General features: G+C 38.7%; 1 protein-coding gene across 2 annotated transcripts in view; it reads left to right on the forward strand.

The window, feature by feature from the left end:
* The first annotated feature begins 11,439 nt into the window (after nucleotides 1-11,439).
* LOC127424442 (semaphorin-6B-like) overlaps nucleotides 11,440-18,664 on the forward strand; it is a 166,200-nt gene continuing 158,975 nt past the window's right edge. For both annotated transcript variants that reach the window (XM_051669671.1, XM_051669674.1), the window contains exon 1: nucleotides 11,440-12,241. The gene's annotated coding sequence lies outside the window, so the exon portion shown is untranslated. The remainder of the gene's footprint in view (nucleotides 12,242-18,664) is intronic.

An 18,664-nucleotide genomic window follows, 5' to 3' on the forward strand; every position in this document is an offset into this window, starting at 1 on the left:
CACCTGTTTTAGGTTCACGGATCACAGACATTAATGTGACAAGGCCGCATCTCGCATATAAGTGTATGGCATGGATCACATTTCAGAGTGGGCAAAATAATTAATGACTTTCTCTCAAGGACATTTTCGGTTTTGAAAATGCTTCCATTTAAACTAATATTTCACCTTTGATAAAATTCCAGATCTTAATATTTTTTGGTCCTATTTGTAATTGCTGATTGTGCATTCAAAGTTGGTTCTTTAATAATGAGCATTGCCACTGCAAGTTTTATGTTAAGTTTTATGTTATTTTGTGTATTTATTTAATCAAACTCTAAACCAACATGACTGGATGAAAAAAGACATGTATCAGTAGTTGCTTCAGGAGACGTGATTAATGTTTCTACCACAGCTATGTCATCCACTGTCTGATGAGTTGTGTTACAGTTTGCCTGAGGCTTGCCAGGGGGACATTGGTATTGCAGGTTTCAAATTCTACCACTAGAGTGCACTCACTATATATTCTAAATGGATTAAAATGGCATTATTAAAATGGATAGTCAGACCTGTATCAGTTAAAATCATTGATCAGTTGGATCATTGCATCTTAGCTCTGACACTGAAATGTTCACAAGTGAGATGAAAGTAAGTCCAAATCCAATTTGATGAATCTATGTGCAATGATCAGACTTAGTCTATAGATGGAGCTCTTTGTTTAGTTCTCAGCCAGAAATTAAGACTGGCAGATCCAGCAACGAATGGCATTGTGGATGGAAAGTGCCCTGCTTGTTTGCCAGAAAAAAATGTTTGGACCATCTTTTAGAGTAACTATCAGTGAAACCCTAAAGGCTTTACTAGCAGGGTTGCAGCCGGACATTTTGAGGGAAAATAAGAGCTGCTGCTTTCTTTCTTTCTTTTTTCTTTCTTTTTTTTTTTTTTTTTAGCAAACCATCCAAGTGAGAGTAACACCCAACAAATTTCTGTACTGAGAAATTGCACTTATAAGGCAGGGCTTTGATATGTGTTTAATGTGTGCATTGACTGTCCTTTTCTAGGGACTGAAATTAGTATCAATGGTGAAAATACTCTGTTCTTCACCACAGTCACAATATAGGTGTTGTCACTCCATTAGTAAGTGTTTCAAATCCTCACTGTCATCGAAGGTCTATATCTCTTCGTCTTGCTGTGCCATTAAAGAAATCTGTGCTGCAGTCTCTCATTTCACTGTGAAGGGTAAGAAAACATCAGAAATATCTGTTTAGTCCTAAGTAAAGTTTGTGTTTATGGGTTTGTGGAATGTTTTACCACATGTTTGTTATCACACTGCCAAACAAACAAACATAGCATTCTTGGGAAAAGAGGTAGATTTGTTCATGGAAACCAGCTAAGGTGGATCATTGCATGTTGCATTTATCACAAATATGTGTTTAGTCTTCATTCAAGCTTGTTTATGAGTAAGTCTAATGTTCAACCACATGTTTATTATGAGACTGCCAAACAAACAAACATAACCCAGTGTTCTAGTAGAAATATACAGCTCTGGAAAAAATTAAAGAGACCACTGCAAAATTATCAGTTTCTCTGGGTTTACTATTTATAGGTATGTGTTTGAGTAACATTTTTGGATCGGTGATGATCTGGGAGTGCTTCAGCAAGGCTGGAATCGGGCAGATACGTCTTTGTGAAGAACGCATTAATCAAGCCACGTACAAGGTTATACTGGAAGAAACCTTGCTTCTTTCTGCTCTGACAGTGTTCCCCAACTCTGAGGATTGTTTTTTTCCTTAAAGACAATGCTCCATTCCACACAGCCAGGTCAATCAAGGTGTGGATGGAGGACCACCAAATCAAGACCCTGTCATGGCCAGCCCAATCTCCAGACCTGAACCCCACTGAAAATCTCTGGAATATGATCAAGAGGAAGATGGATGGCCACAAGCCATCAAGCAAAGCCGAGCTGCTTGAATTTTTGCACCAGCAGAGGCATAAAGTCAACCAACAACAATGTGAAAGACTGGTAGAGAGCATGCCAAGACACATGAATGCTGTGACTGAAAATCAGGGTTATTTCACCAAATATTGATTTATGAACTCTTCCTAAGTTAAAACATTAGTATTGTGTTGTTTAAAAATGAAAATGAACTTTGTTTTCTTTGCATTATTCGAGGTCTGAAAACACTGCATCTTTTTTGTTATTTTGACCAGTTGTCAGTACTTTACAGAATAAAACAAAAATGTTCATTTTACTCAAACACATACCTATAAATAGTAAATCCAGAGAAAATGATAATTTTGCAGTGGTCTCTTAATTTTCCTCTTAACTGTATATATAGATTCGCTCATGGAAACCAGCTGAGGTGGAATATTGCATGTTGCATTTGAAACAGTTGTTTTGTGTATTTTTCTTAATTGGTCTTTAACATTTTTTCCAAGACTTTAAGTGCAGCAATGTCATATGGTCCTGCTCTACTCTTGTTGGGCTGATTTATTGTGGTCCAAATTGACCTGGATATCGGGTAACTGATGATTCAGGGAAATGGGCGACACTCATGGATACAGTTCACTGCACCTTGCCAGAGGTCATGGCATTATTCCTGCCCTGCTGCCAATATTGGCTGCCCCTTGTGCTGTATGATAACATTGGATTGATTGGATCAAGCCACATGCTCTGGTGCACATGTTTGCATGCCATACATCACCCCACTACAGAAGTGTAGTCAAGACCAGACCCTCCAAGACCCAGACCAAGACTAGACCCTTCAAGACCCAGATCCAGACCAAGACCTATCCCCAAGACCAAGACCCAGACTAAGACCTGTCAGTCCAAGAACCAGGCAGAAAATTGTAATGAACCAAGATGATGAATTTATTGCAGCAATTATTTATAATATTCTACAGTTTATTTTACTTTATTGAACAAGTCAACAATCAAACTTTACCACCTTTTCATTTCAGATTTCCCCCAAGAAAATGAATAAAAGAAAAATGTAAATAAAAAAGTAAATAAATGCTATTAAATAATTGTTTTTAAGTCACCAGCTCAGAAGAAATCCATTCAGCACGCGCTCACAGACTGAGTTCTGCTGCTGCTGCACTCTTGCGATGTAATTAAGAAATTTATTGTGCAGTGTAAACATCTTCATTGATAATAACGGGGGTTTTGGCAAGAGTGCACAACTCAGTGAGTTCACGCTGAACAGGAACACATTTCTTAGCTTGTTTGGGATGTGTAGCTAGCTACATAAATAAAATGGCATGCAATAAATTGATATTAATCAATATTATTCAAAGCGATTACAATATAAAGGGAAACAATCTTCAATTATGAATTTAGTCATAATCGTGCAGCCCTATTCTGCCAACAACTCATAAGATTATTGGCCACTCCTGCCTACACCTGCCACAACGTAACAAGTAAAGTCATGGCCTCTACATGGCAGTTATAAGCTAGACTTACTTTCATGTGATGAGCGAGACAGTGCATGTCGAAGCGTGCATGATGACACAGAGAAGTACCTGCAAATTCTCAGTAATGGTGAAGATGCCATGCAAACTAGTGGTTGAAATAATTATCACATTTAGTGCTCTGGTAATTCATTCTGGTCTTGACTAAGACCATAAGCAGAGACCCAGATCAAGACCAAGACTTTAAGTGTTGAGACCAGACCAAGACCAAGACCATGTTTATAAGACCACAAGATCAAGACTCCAACTCTGCCCCACTATCTAATTAAAGGTACACTCAGTAATTAAAAACACTTTTATACATAAAGAAATGGTACTTTTTCAGTAATGTGACAGTAGTTCAGCTATTTGTGACTTTTCTAGTAATGAGCTTCTTTTTCCAACAAGTAGTGGTGTACGCAAAAATTTTTACCACTACATTTAATACTCCACATTTAATAACTCTACATTTGTACATTTAAGTGAGTAGTTTCGCTTGGAGGGTTCATGTAAATAAACCGGTTAAAATAAATGACACCAATTCACTTATAAGAAGAGTTGGTTAGTTCAATTCATTTTAGTAAATTGGTTTGTTTAGACGATAAATGAACCAGTTCAAATAAATGATGCAGCGATTCACTTGAGCCCCTGTCCAGAAGTCAATGTGAGATATTTATAAAACATTTTATAAATTATGTTCAATGTTTAATTTAGTACTGTATCAATTTAGTAGCATTTCGAATACAACCCTAATTTTGTAACCCTAATTAAGATCTTAATAGTTTTTGTGCTAGATGAAAACTGTCACTTTTCTGACTGCAGAATGTATAATCTGATTACTTGTTATTCTAAAAAATGTTTTAAAATATTTTCTTTAAAGGGGTCATGACATGCCTTTTTATTATTTTAATCTGTTCCTTGAGGTTCACTTACAATATTAGTTATGTTTTTTGCACAAAAAACAGTTAAAGATTTGTAAAACATGATAATTGTCCACTCTTATTCTGACCCTCTGTTAGAAATGCTTAGTTTTGGTGCTGCTGTTCCTTTAAGACTTGACAGTAAATGCCCACTGTTATGATTGGCTCTCTGCTCTTGGCTGATCTGCTCTCTCCTTGCCATCTCACTGCACACCATTACTGGGTGGGGCTACGGAAGTGTTGTGGAGGTGATCAGATGCAAATGTATGCCACATTGACATCACAGTGTGGAGGAAGTAAAGAATGAGTCATACTGGCAGCTTGGTTTCAAAATTATTATTATTATTATTTTTATTTATTTATTTTTATTTATTTTTTTGCAGTGAGGAGGAAGTTTTAAGTTCTGAAACTTACAGTAAGTTTTTATAGTACAACAACCTCTTATATGTCAAAAGATCAAGGAAAATGATCATGACCCCTTTATAGCTTTAATGTTGTTAGCTACTTTTTGTAAGTAATTTGTAGTGCAGTGAATTACTTCTTTTTAAAGTGTAACTCAACTGTTTAGCTAGAGTAGCTTGTAAAGCCAAGTCCAAACTGACTACCATATCGTTCAGCCAGGTAAAATAAGCAAAATTACTTAGTGCACCTGAAAAATGATATTTTCTGTTTTTCTATATAGAATAGTAACATTAAAGCATTGTCATTGCCTAGATTTGTTTTCCTTGCGTACCAAGATGCCTTTTTGTGTTTTCAACTCCAGTTTGCTAAGCAGAAAGCATTAAGTGTTTGTAATGATGATTCACAATTGATTGCACTACTTTAATCAACATTATCTTTGGACAGGATTCAATTTTGTTGCAACAGCAGTGCATAGAATGTTAAAATAGATTCTGGGACTACTCTTGATATGGATGAATAACTACTCTTTGTAAACAGAAAAACCCCTATATCTCAACAGTCTAAAGCACAATCCTCTTGAAGACTATTGTCACAAGACATAAGGTCACAAGAGCTGTATTGCTAAACATGAACTCTCTGCCATCTGATTCCAGCGAGGGATCACATCGCTCCATGTCATTCTCTTACGCATTTATGCACACACACCTTAACCTCATGTCTGAAATCATGTATGTGCCAGCAACAATCAGAAACAAATCATGACAAAGGTGAAATATGATACATAAACTTCTGCCCAGAAACCATTTATCATTTAATAACATATTAGTGAGTGACCTTGGCCAAAACGATACAGGAATTGGACTGAAACATATATCATGTGGATTTATTACAGCTTTGAAGACTTAACCTTGCATCAGCAGTAAAAAATAATTCACCTGCCACATCTGTCCTTTTCAGCAATTTCTGATTGAATGATCTCTTCTAAAAGTGGATTGAGTGATATAACAGTGTCTAATAGCTGCCTAGATTGACTGTTGAAATGATAGCTCTTCATAAGTGTGAAATTATCATAATTTACTTACACAGATAACGTCCATTAATTTCATGTACTCGCTCTGTGCAATTGACATCCCTCATTAATCTAAAATATTCAGTCTCCATGTATATATCCAGATAGGATATATGTACCAGCTTTAAATAAACCTCAAATGACAGGAGGTTGTATTGTCCTGCTGTATTAGACGCTGTGAATTTATCACTCTGTGAAAGCCATGTAATTCATCATCACAATATTTCTGCTGGGAATTTGCTGTTTACATTACATTGTCATTCCATGACATTCACAGGAATGCTTTCCCTGTGTCTCTTGGAATTATTCCAGTGTTGCACAAAACTTAGAAATCTTTGAAATGTCTTGTACAGTTAACAGTCGGGATCTATTACGCAGTTGCAGGGAATTCACAAAACAAAGTGGGCAGCATTTGATATTGCTTGAAATACACCCCTCTGCCCCTGAGCTGACATTTTTAGAAGCATTTTACCAAACTCATCTGAACATTTATAGAGGTTAAAGCTAAAACTGAAACCGTTGTCTCCAGGGCAACGCAACGAGAGCTTACACAGCTATAGGCGCCTACCGTCTATTTTCAAACAGAGTAAGCCAAAGAAACAGTATGATATCATTCAGCATGCTGTCAAAGATAAATAAACGAGTCCACTTTTCTGCTTGCTTTTTCCTCCTAGAGGATTTCCAGTGTCCCTGACATGCACACATGCCCTGTGATATGCCTCCAATGTTTATTGGTCTTGGGTCATTTCAGGTGTAGGTTGCCAGCGGGTCAGTGGCTGACTGCAGTGTGTTCAGCGCTCAGGGTGAGGTGAGATCTCTGATTTGCTCACAGTTAGACTGCCGTGACAACCTCATGATAGACCACAGCTGCATTACCAAACAAGGGCTTCAACTGTGGCACAAAGACCACTGAGAAAAAGAGAGATGAGGCAGTTATTGTCTTCCCATTTTCCACTTTTCTCCCCCCCCCCCAATTCCATATTTCTCCACCAACATATAGTGGACATGATTTCAAATGACAGCAGGGTGACATATGCTCAATATCAAATTTTATTATATATAAGATATTATATAATACATAAAATAGCATTTATCTATAAAATACATACAATTTACAGGCAGTTTTTGTGACCTCATTTTAAAGGGATAGTTCACCCAAAAATGAAAATTCTCTCATAATTTACTCACCCTCATGCCATCCCAGATGTGTGACTTTCTTTCTTCAGCAGAACACATTTTTAGAAGAATATCTCAGCTCTGTTGGTCCATGCAATGCAAGTGAATGGTGACTAGACCTTTGTAGCTCCAAAATCATATAAAGTAAACTTAAAAGTTATCCATATGACTCCAGTGTTTAAATATATATCTTCAGAAGCAATATAATAGGTGTGGGTGAGAAACAAATCAAAATATAAGTCCTTCTCTACCCTAAATCTCCACTTTCACTTTTACGTCTGAATGTCACATGTGGTGCCTGTAGTGCCTTTCACATTTGAAAGTGAAAGTTAAAGTGGAGATTTAGAGTAAAAACAAACTGACTTGTTCTTTTTTTCATCCACACCTATTACTGTATTTCACTTCTGGAAATATGGATTTAAATACTGGAGTCATATGGATTACTTTTATGTTTACTTTATGTGATTTTTGGAGCTACAAAGGTATGATTGCCTTTCACTTGCATTGTATGGACCTACAGAGCCGAGATATTCTTCTAAAAATCTTTGTTTGTGTTCTACTGAAGAAAGAAAGTCATACACACCTGGGATGGCATGAGGGTGAGTGAATGATGAATGAATTTTCATTTTTGGGTGAACTATCCCTTTATCCCTGTAGGGGTGTAACCCCGGTGTCCTGGCCAAATTTGACCTTCTCAATCATGGCCTCCTAAAAATCCCCATCCATTAATTGGCTGTATCACTCTACTCTCTCCTCTCCACCAATAGCTGGTGTGTGGTGAGTGTACTGGCGCACTATGGCTGCCGTCGCATCATCCAGGTGGATGCTACACACTGGTGGTTGTTGAGGAGAGTCCCTTGTTTACTGTGTAAAGCGCTTTGAGTGTAGTGTCAGAAAAGTACTATATATAAATGTAACATTCATTCATTCATTCATTTAATTAAGAGACTACATGGAACAATTAAACTTTTTTAAATCTTCTAGGATTATTTAGGACCTTTTAATAATCTTATAAGCTATAAAATTATTACAAGGGATGAAAATCTTGGTGACCAGTTGCAGAAACTAAAATATACACTTTCCCCTCATATACGTATACATATCGACTTTAACCAGCAATCTTCATGGACATGTTATTTGTCAACTACCTACATGCAGCTTGATTGTTGGCTACCATGACAATCTCCCCCTCTCAGCGAAATAGCACAATTGATTGTTTGACTGGTCCAAACCAGCTCTGTTTTATCAGCACTGGACGTCTACCAAGTTCAAATGACCTGTAATTGCATTTGCATTCACGAATATTGACTCAAGGCTCCATGGAGAGTATTATTTATTGAGACATAAGTAAAAATGTTTGTTGATTTGACTTGTTCATGTGCTTACGATTATAGCAAAAATAATAAAGAAAATAGTTCGATTTTGGGTGGCTGACAAAAAGTCACCTGGTGATTGTAACGTATTGTTGTGATTTGCACTTGTTGCGTGAATAATTAATGGCGAAAAACACTGAACAAATAGGGCTTGACTGCCAACAGATCAGAACTTCGACTAAGTGCATGGCAGCTTTCAGAAATATATAGCATTGAGGAAGTTTAGGCCATTAGGCTGTTTGGTTTAGAACCAGCACAAAGATCTATACTGTGTTTTATGATATGGAATTATGGAGTGAAATCTTGTTACTGCAGGAACAAAAGCTGAGCTTCTGTAAAGCCAGTGTACTCTAAGCAACGGGGCGAAACTGAAGTATCCCATCCCATTAAAAAGTCTGATATCTCAAATAATGGATATGAACACGGAATAAACACTGCTCGGTTATTTGCTGGCAGCTATCAGGACCTGCAATCAAATCACAAGGAAATGGAGACATGATGGTGGGCTTGTGACTGCACGTAATTCGATTGAGCTTGATCACATGCAATGTAGCCCTTGAGCTATGATATATGTCATTACCCAGAGATATCACATTTCACCTCATATTGTGGGGTAATTGTGACCTCACTGTTCTTATCGTGCCCAATCACAAGCTCACCCACATCCACATCTCAAGTTTTGAGAACTTTAAAAAATGCACCTCTTCAAAGTTCTTTGTCTCTGATAAACTGCCTCGTTTCGTGTTCCCAACACGGTTTAGTGGCCCAGGTTTGAAGAAAATGCTCCATTTCAGAGCGGGAGTGTGGGATGAAAGCCAGTAAGAACAATACTGTTCTTCTTTTTTGTTTATTTATTTGTTGTCATTTCCGCATCGTTCTCTTGCGAAAGCTTGACTTCAGATCAAATGTGGGGAAATGAACAAAGCAAGATCTTTCCGCAAAATTTACCTCAAAGTTTCTTTGGCCTAATTTGATACTTTTTTAAAGATCACAGTAAGGAAACTATTTCTGGGTAATTGTAAATCATTGGGGCTCTGCCAACTCAATTAACCCAACTGCAACTGCAGCTAATCATGAGAAAAATTGACTTCATGTGCAAGGGCCTTAATTCTCACAATGACTTTGTATCTGCTTTTTAATTATTCTAAAACAGGGGGTTTACAGCTTTGGAGGCATGGGATTATGATGTTTTATCCACCGTTTTCCTGACCAACCACTGGGCACCATGATGATTCCGATTGCCGCTGGACTGTTTTTTGGTTCCGGTCTCCATAAAAAGCAATGAAAAACGACAGAAACAAGTGATCCAGATGCAGTACAAAAAACATATTAAGTGTTAGTTGGAGAAAAAATGAGTTGAAGTTTAACTTGTGAAGTTGTTGGTTGTCATAACAAATCAGTAGTTAATGATATTAAAGTAACTATCCTCTGGCCATCGCTTCATGCCTTATACCCACTCGGGTGAGTAACTGTCCAAAGATGGACATCGCCACTATTTAAATGCTCTGCTCTATGGAGCCACATGTTTTTGTATTTGGTAATTTAATATGCTAAATATCACATTTTCCACAAAAAACATAAACCAACGCCCATGAGCTTCCATTATGAATCGTGGAGTTCTTCTGCATTTAGGAAAAAAGGTGGATAATGGTGGGGATTTTGTTTCATCCCAGTGACTTGCCTTTTGAATCTTTTCACCCAAAAAAATCAGTTCACTGATTTGTTCAGTCACCATTTCTGCAATTACATCCTGTAATTGGCAACAAATTAGTGTCTTTTATGTGTTATGGGTGAGTCATTTAATCATTGATTACACTTAATCTTTCACTTAAAAGACTTGTTCGAAAACACATATCAGTTCGAGCGAAACGGAAACGCTTTTAGTCATATTCGAGTTAAACAAAAAGACTGGAAAAAATGACAGAAGATTGGCAAACAGTAGCCTACATAAAATATGGATCCACGTGCATCATGCTAAATAACGAACCACTTCAGTGTGTTGTAGCCTATATTTTATGAGGTGCTTGCAAATAACATTTGAAAACCTTTGAATCTAATATGACACTTACAAACCAAACTCGACGTTCACAGGCTTGATTGACTTTTTTTGCCGTAAAGAGGGTTGACAAACTACCGAGGGAAGCCTAATTTTATTCACATCAATATGAAGTAGCCTACAGCTCACGTTTACTGTCAGTGGAGGATGATTTACGTAGTTGTGCCAGGTATTGAATCACGGATTGACATGATGTGCTCTCACTGCTGAACACAGTTATGTATAGCGAGCTCGTAGACAATTGGAAGGGGGTGCATGTTCTGAAAGGTTGAAAACCTTTTGCTCCAGCACTTGTGGCATACACCACACACCTAGATTTGTCCTTTTCCTATTCTTTTGCTTATGAGTTCATTTAAAGGGACATTTTCAGGTGTGTTTGTCTGCCTGATACAGACAGTCTTATTGTTACTGAAGTTCCTGCCCGAGGCATCTTCAGCGTGAATGATGAGTTCACCAACTGCTGAGTATAGTCATCAATTGTTGTCTAGATTTTCATGGTAACTTGGAAGAGTATCTGAGATAGAGGAATGAGAGAAAGAAGAGACAGGCGGAGATGGTTATTGTTAACCTCCCTAATTGTGTTATGAATTTTACATTGCAGTTTTTCCCATATCTCATGTACAACATGTTTTAATACTTTAATAGAGTTGTTCACAAGCAGTTCTTTAGAAACAACAACAAAAACCAAACTTAACAAACTTAATTTAAAATGTCACAAAGTCTGCATGCAATTGGCCTTATAAGCCAAAGAAAGGAATATAAAATGCTGTAGTGTTCCTATCGGCTATAGTTTAATCGCAACAGATGTATTAGTTTGGCTTTTGATATAGGCTATAAATGTATTGGATCTGTTGCCTCAAAGTCCCCTGATACATATAAGAAACCAATTGATCATCCTGAATTTTGATAATCCCATCAAGCAAGTCTCAATTATTTCATTACCCCAAAATGATTAACAACAAATTAATTCCGCTCCAGTCCGCTACTCTGTTCTGCGTCAGGTTTTGGCATAGACTTGCGTTTAGCATTGGGTGACAGAGACTTCAGAGCAGCGCTGAGATACCGAACCCATGATCTTTCTGCCTTTCAAACCAAATGCCGTAGAGCTAAACGCCGGGTATGGGGGTTGCAGGAAATATTAAATGTCTACCGGACAATGGGAGTTTCTTCTTAACGGATTCCAGAGAGACTGGGACTCAAATTGTCGGAGGAAGCGCCGCGCGCGTACCAAACAAATGAACAAGCCTTTTTTTGTCCACGCGCTCAGGACCGAATACATTCTATTGGCGCACAGTATAACTATTGTAGCGATAGGTGATTGATAAGGCAAGTGTTTCCAGTCCAGACGAACACACTTTCATAAGGCACAGCTGGTTGAGCTTGCTTGAACTGTTTTTTTGTTTTGTTTTTTTGCCATCATTTTTTAAAACTCAAGGCAGCTTATTCCAAATTACTTCTTGAATTCTGGATGGCTGTCTGAAGGGCAATTGTACGGCTGCAGGACCAAACCGGGAATGCCATTTGTTCAGGAGCTGCATAAACGAGCTTTGTTGCGTGGTGTATTTATTTTTTTTTCTTCGAGGACAGGTGCTGTTGTGTACGTTGTTTGGTTGGGGGTTTGTTCTCGGGTATGGACATACAAGCAGCGACACAGTTGTCTTAAGGATGTCAGATTAGGGATCGGATCTGCAAGGAGACAGGTGCGATAGAGAAGAGTAGATTTCAAACGGACCCCTCCTCTCTCAGTCATTCTGGATTATAGTCCCGAGGTGGCGAGTCATTCACAAAGAATCGGACGCACCTTTTCCCGCGACTGTTATCGGTAAGTGAGTGGGTTTATCAAATGAAAAGGTCCTGATCGGGGTCGTAGTAGTTCTGACCGTCTTTTACTCTCGATACGCATTACTCACTATGTTGCTGCGACGATGGGTTTGGTTCCGCACGCGCCCTGAATTCTGCGTTCCTGCTGTTTCAACACTAATGATAAAATTCTTATAATTTTGTTCAGTGTAGATATGCATGATATGATTGGCTATAACTGAAGAGATTCTGCATGTGTGAAAAAAAAAAAAAAAAAAAAAATGTGCATGGCTTATTATTTTGACGATATTTAATAGTTGTTGGTCGTCGGTTTGACTTGTGTGAAATTCAGGTTGTGTTAAAGCAATACAGGTCTCTGCAATTAAGAATAGAATTATATATTTTCCCATTAATCACATTTAGTTAGGCTTGCTTTTGTGCCTCTAAGCAAATATTAAAAATATTAATTTCCCTGCAGCTTTCCCTTTTTTTCTCTCTTTTTATTATTATATTTAGTTCTAAGATATAGGCTATATAATATTTTATAAATGACAACTGACACTTTATCTTGTCCTCATTTTGCTTCTCTCTCTATCCCTGTTTAATATTATTGTTATGAAGTGTCTTGCTCTCATGTCTTCTACATTTTGAAAGACCTGTTTAATGGATCTAGCTGTCTTTTTTCCCCCTTTCTTTTCTCATTCTCCCTGTTTCTCGTGATCTGACATTAGAAGTGCAACTTTATTGGGCAGAGACTGTACAAGCTTCGAACAGTTGGTGGTTTGTGTTTGGTTTGCTTTGTGCCTTATTCAGGTGTATGAATGTACACGCATCTCGCACACATTCAGCAGATGTTCATAGTCCACCACACTAAGTTGGTTGTGGTGTATCAGAATTGTATTTTTCATCTTTCTGTCTCAACATGAGAGCAAATTGTATGAATTGCTGGTTGTGCAGCACCGGGTTCACTCTGCCTCCTCACTGTGAGACATGGTTTTTGTTGTTGTCCCCCTGTTTCAAATTCAAATAGCCATTGAGTTGCCTTTTGTTATCCTTCAAGGTTTGTGGAGTGGAAAGGGAGAAAAAAGTGAGCCTTTTTTTTAAAGAGAAACCGGGAGAGAGGAGATATGTGAAAGGAGGTGAAAAGAGAGTCTGCCAGTGGAGACAGTGTCCTTTAGTGAAGGAAAGGTAAGATATGGACAGTATAGGCTTTCTCTTATGACTCAGGCTTACTGGACAAGAGTCCCTTGACGCAAAAACTGTCTTAGCGCAATCTTTCCTTTAGAGTACATCAGGGATTGTCCACTTTTCTGACTCAGAGACTCAGCCAACTCAACGACTCCTTAATGTAAAAATGCTTGAATTTCTCTGCAACACTGTATAGTAACTTTCAAAAATAACATTAATAAACATTATTGCATTATGCTAAACAAGAGTCAACCTAGCTTTTCAGTCTACCTTTACATTCTTTTCCATGTCCTGAGTTTATCATGCCACTGTATTGTCTGATAAATAGACATTTACATTTTGTTTAATGTACTCTTTTATTGATGGGTTTATGTTCTGGAGAAGCCACCAAATCAGCCAAAGGTGATATAAGAGGTTGTTGTTTTTCCAGATCAAAAAAGCTAGAGAACAAAATTAATTCAATATATTTGGAAATACACCAGATTTTAGAAAGACATTTCTATTTGTTTTGCTTCAGTCCACAGACCCCCACATTACCTTCATGGACCTCTAGTTGAAAACCCTGTGTGTACAGTACATGACTAATGGTCTCAAGCTCCTTTAGCAGTCATTAGACCTGTTAGTTTTATTTTTATGAATTTGGATGTTATCATTAATCTTCTTTGTTTGGTTTGAGTCCAGTTTAAATGTTGTACGTTTTCACATTCTGCAGTCTCTAATGCCCATGATTCATCACTAAGGGTGGCATTTGTCTGAGCATGCCATTGACCTCTCTGAGCACACATATAAAACCACTCATTACACACTGAATTATCATTAGCACCATAGCACACAATGTATGAAGTGCAAAGGAAGTGTACTACTCAGAATAGACTGGTTTCAGTGTTTCCTCTCGATTTCTGTTTGTTGCTGTGTATGGTTTGTTCTTATACAAGCAATGAATAAAGCTGTCAATTGCTCTGTAGTTATTTGTCTGTTTCCATTCTCAACAGTGTCATCTCTGCTGGTTTTTGTATGTCTTTAATTCACTTCACTTCTTAAGAGACTGTTCAGTGGAGCCATTGTAATCCCCAGCAAGCACAGGGCTGTTTTATTACCAGCCTTACTTAATGTCAAGATGTGCAACTTTTCCAACATGAACCTAGCTTGAAAAAACCTCCCGCTGATTTTATTGGGATGTAATTCAAAGGATATTCTAAAATGCGATTGGGGGATTAGAAGAGGGGATGAAGGGAAAGAGAGAGGGAGTTATGTTCTTTCCAAGTTTTCTTGAATGGGTGCCCTGTTTGAGTGCGCCCTTTTCCCCTAACAGTCGAGCCTGCAGTGCAAGTGTTGAGGCTACTGTGCCGAGGGAACAAGTTCTGCGGGCACAGGGGGCACACACGTTAAGACACTCACAAACATGCTTACAGTTGCCCTCAGGGTTTTGCGTCACCTGGACCTGGCTCAACCCTGTTCCCCTTTGGACCCTAGCAAAGGTGGGTCTGCTCATCTGTGCCCATCGTAACCGTGGCCAGAGGAACTGCCTCAACATAGGGCCCCAAAATGAAAATTCTTTTGTCATTTGCTCACCCTAAAAAATGCTTTTGTAACCCTTATGACCTTTCTTCAGTGGAACGTAAAAATAGTGATTCATAGCAGTATGTCCAAGCTGCTTTTTTCATACAATGAAAGTGAAAAGTAAACACGCAACTATCTAGCAAGAATTTCAGTGAATAATTACTTACTAATTTCTCACACAAAGCTATCACATGACTTCAGAAGATTTGGAATATAGAGCAAAAGTTAAATGGACTACTTTTATTATGCTTTTAGGGTGCATTTTGAGCTTGACAGCCCCTGGTCCTCATCCACTTTAATTTGATTGAAGAGTGCAGATTTTAAACTAAAGTCATACAGTTTTGGAATGACTTGATGTAAAATAATTTCCATTTTATTTGGGGCGGGGGCAGGTGAACTATTCCTTTAACTCCCTCCCTGACATTTCTGTCCTCCTTGCTCTCTTTGTCTGTCTTTTACTGTCATCCGGTTTCTTTCCCTTTCTCTTTTTTTCCCCTCAGTCATTCTTTTTGTCAGCCTTCGATTTCTCCTTATCTCAAACTGTCCTTTTCCCTGTTCCTCCTTTTTTGGCACAGTGCTCTTCCTTTCTTTCTCCTCCCTTTGCTCTCTTCCTACCTCTTTCTGTTTCTCTCCCTCACTCTGTCTCTCTTGTCTTGATGTCAGACTAGGGTAACCATACGTCCTCTTTTTCCCAGACGTGTCCTCTTTTTCGGACCTTAAAAAGCATCCGGCCGGGATTTCTAAATTAGCGAAAATGTCCGGGATTAGAGGCTTGCAGCAGCTATTGGCCAAATTCCTGCCTGTCAATCTCTCCGCAAACGCGCAAAGCGCTGTTGTGTTCGGCATCAAACAGTTGCTTGACAGTAGCAGCAAATGACAGCTGAGTGGAAACAATGCCCAAACGAAAGTGCAAATTTACAGAAGATTTGCAAAAAAATTCCCATGCTTTCATCCAGGTCAAGATCTGAGGGAAGCATAATGTATGACATGTAAAGCTGGCACTTATATGTAAGATGCTAACAAAGGTGCAAGTGATTTAGAAGCACACATTAGCTCTGCAAAGCATAAAGGGTCAGCAAAAGGTGAAAGTTCATAAGGTAAATTAACAGACTACATTTTGCGACCAGGTAAAATTATCACATTGCTTCATTTTCCATGGCCATTCAAAATAATAGTAATAGTAAAGGAAGGTACACTCATGACTTCAAATAATTTATTTTAGTACATGGACATTCAAAAGAATGTTGGACATTTTTATTTATTTATATATATTTATGTTATGCTAATAGAGTGTCTTTTTCACTGTATTAAAGTTTGCATTCATAGTAACACTGTTTTGAACCCTATTATTCCACCCCACCCCAATCCACCCCCGGCAAGAAAAAAAAGGTGTCCTCTTTTTGGAAAACCAGAATATGGTCATCCTATGTCAGACCCTCCCAGACAGAGTGCTTTCTCTCAATGCGCTGTGACTGTCAGGCTAAAGGACACTGCCCACTGGGACTCTGAAAGGAACAAATTGACTGGAACAATGTTCATGCTTAGCATGTGGAACTTGCTGAAAGGGAAGGTGAAAGGGAGAGTTGAGGAGCATGCTGGGCCAACACGAAGCTAGCAAGTAAGTTGAGGGCTTTGTCTGAAAGCTGAAAAGTGCTGCATGGAGGTAGGAAGGCAACAAGGCTGAATCCAGTGTTTGTGAAACATCTGTCTACTAAGATGCCCTCATCTGGTCGATTTAAAAAAAAAAAAAAAAAAAAAAAAAAAAGCATAGATGAATCCTTTGTCTGTGTTATCCTGTAATCCTGTGCATGCAGTTCAGCAGTTGGTGGAAAAAATACAAATGCTATCTGACAGGAGGAATTAAAAAATTTTTTATTTTATTTTTATTTTTTTTACTGAGAAACAAGCATTTTAGTCACTAAACATTTGCTTGGTTATGTCCAAACCTTGCTTGAATTTGTATCATATTATTATACATGACATTATGGTGCCTTGGAAGCTTGTCTGAAACCACTGTCCTTACAAGGTACCTTCATACACAAAATTCTGCCTGTGAAGTCATTGATTGACTGGGTAGCAAGGCCCAGGCCCCAGCCATAGGTTTTGGACACAGACACATCCACCCTTTCTTCAACCACAACTTGCACACAACCACAGTTGCAATGGTCTTTCTGCCTGATACCCAAAAGCCCATTTTACCATCATGTGTCTATGTCTGGTGAAGGGTTAGGATTGGAGTTGCCAAGGGAGCTGTAAACACATTAAGCAGTGACCCCACAAAACCTCATTTCCCATGATCCTCTTGCCCTGGGAGGTTAACCCCTCCCCTGACCTGCCATAATGTGGTGCTTAAGGTCACGGCTACTCCCATTAAAAAGTAATAAAGCTCTTTAATTCCCCCTCAGCGAAGACTCTTTTCCCTGCCATTTAATCACACGGCCAGCCTCTCTCTCATCCTGTCATCCTGTTCCTTTCATCTCCAACCCTTTTCCTCTTTCTCTTCCACTTTTTGATGTTTCCGATCAGTCACATCTTTCATACTCAGCCAAACAAGAGAGTTCAAAATGTATCTCAAAAAAGCTCTTAATGAGGTGTAAGTGGATGCAGTTCATGGATTAATGTTACTTTACAGAGTCTCGCCTCGTCTTGCCTTTCTTTTTCTCTTTCTCTTTTTCCCTTTCCTTTTCTCTTCTCTTATGAGACAACATTTATCCAAGCTGATAAAGTCTTGGTTACATAAGCTACATAAATACTGGCTCTATACGTAGAGAGCGTGCACAATATTGGAGAGATAAACAGTTTTGTATGTGGAGGGCTCAGTATGACTCTGATGCTTTCAGAAGACGGAGAGGGCTGTGAAAGGAGACGCTGAATGCGATTCCAGGGCTTCATCTCAGAGAACGATTTGATGAGAAAAGATGGTAGGTGACAGGAGTTTGTTAGTCTGCCTGGGCGTGAATAAACAGAGCGAGTGTGTGTGAGAGAGAGAGACAGACAGAGGATGTGTGAGAGAGTAAGAAAGACAGAAATAAAAAAAGAAAGAGTGATAGTTTGTATGTGTTTGAATGTGTTTCACTGCCGCCTTTGCTTGTTCTCTGGGGCCCAATCACATCTCTCTCACACTGTGGTGGCAGCGCTCACAGAAAAATTGTTAACAAGGGGAGATACTAACGAGAGGCCCCAACGAGAAACTGGGAAAAACACTGCCAGTCAGAGTAGAAAGAGAGGGGACGGAACTGTCACCCACACTCACACAAACACGCCTTAAAAAGATCTACACACTCTGCATCTGTTTTCTTTATCTCATCTCATGCCTAGAAAGGCTGTCACCCTTTGTCACCTCCTGCACATACATACACTGAAATACACACACATCCTCACATTGTTGCTTGCTGTGTTTGGCAGGTGTTGCTCTGCAGCTGGTGTGAGAATATCATCTCTCAGGTAGTGTTGAAGTGTGTGCGTGTGTTAGTGTGTTGAAGATGAGGAAGATGAAGGTGTAGTTGACACACAGCCACTGAGAACAAATCTTCTCTTCTCATCTGTAGTACACACACACGCACACACACACACAAACAACTGAGGATGTTGATTTTGCCATCTCTCTTGGTCCCCACAGAGGTGCATTTAACCATAACACACTGTAGTTCACCCAAAAATTATAATTTTGTCATAATTCAGCCAATCACTTTCTTTC

Source organism: Myxocyprinus asiaticus, chromosome 33, assembly GCF_019703515.2.
Source record: "Myxocyprinus asiaticus isolate MX2 ecotype Aquarium Trade chromosome 33, UBuf_Myxa_2, whole genome shotgun sequence".
Taxonomy (NCBI): domain Eukaryota; kingdom Metazoa; phylum Chordata; class Actinopteri; order Cypriniformes; family Catostomidae; genus Myxocyprinus; species Myxocyprinus asiaticus.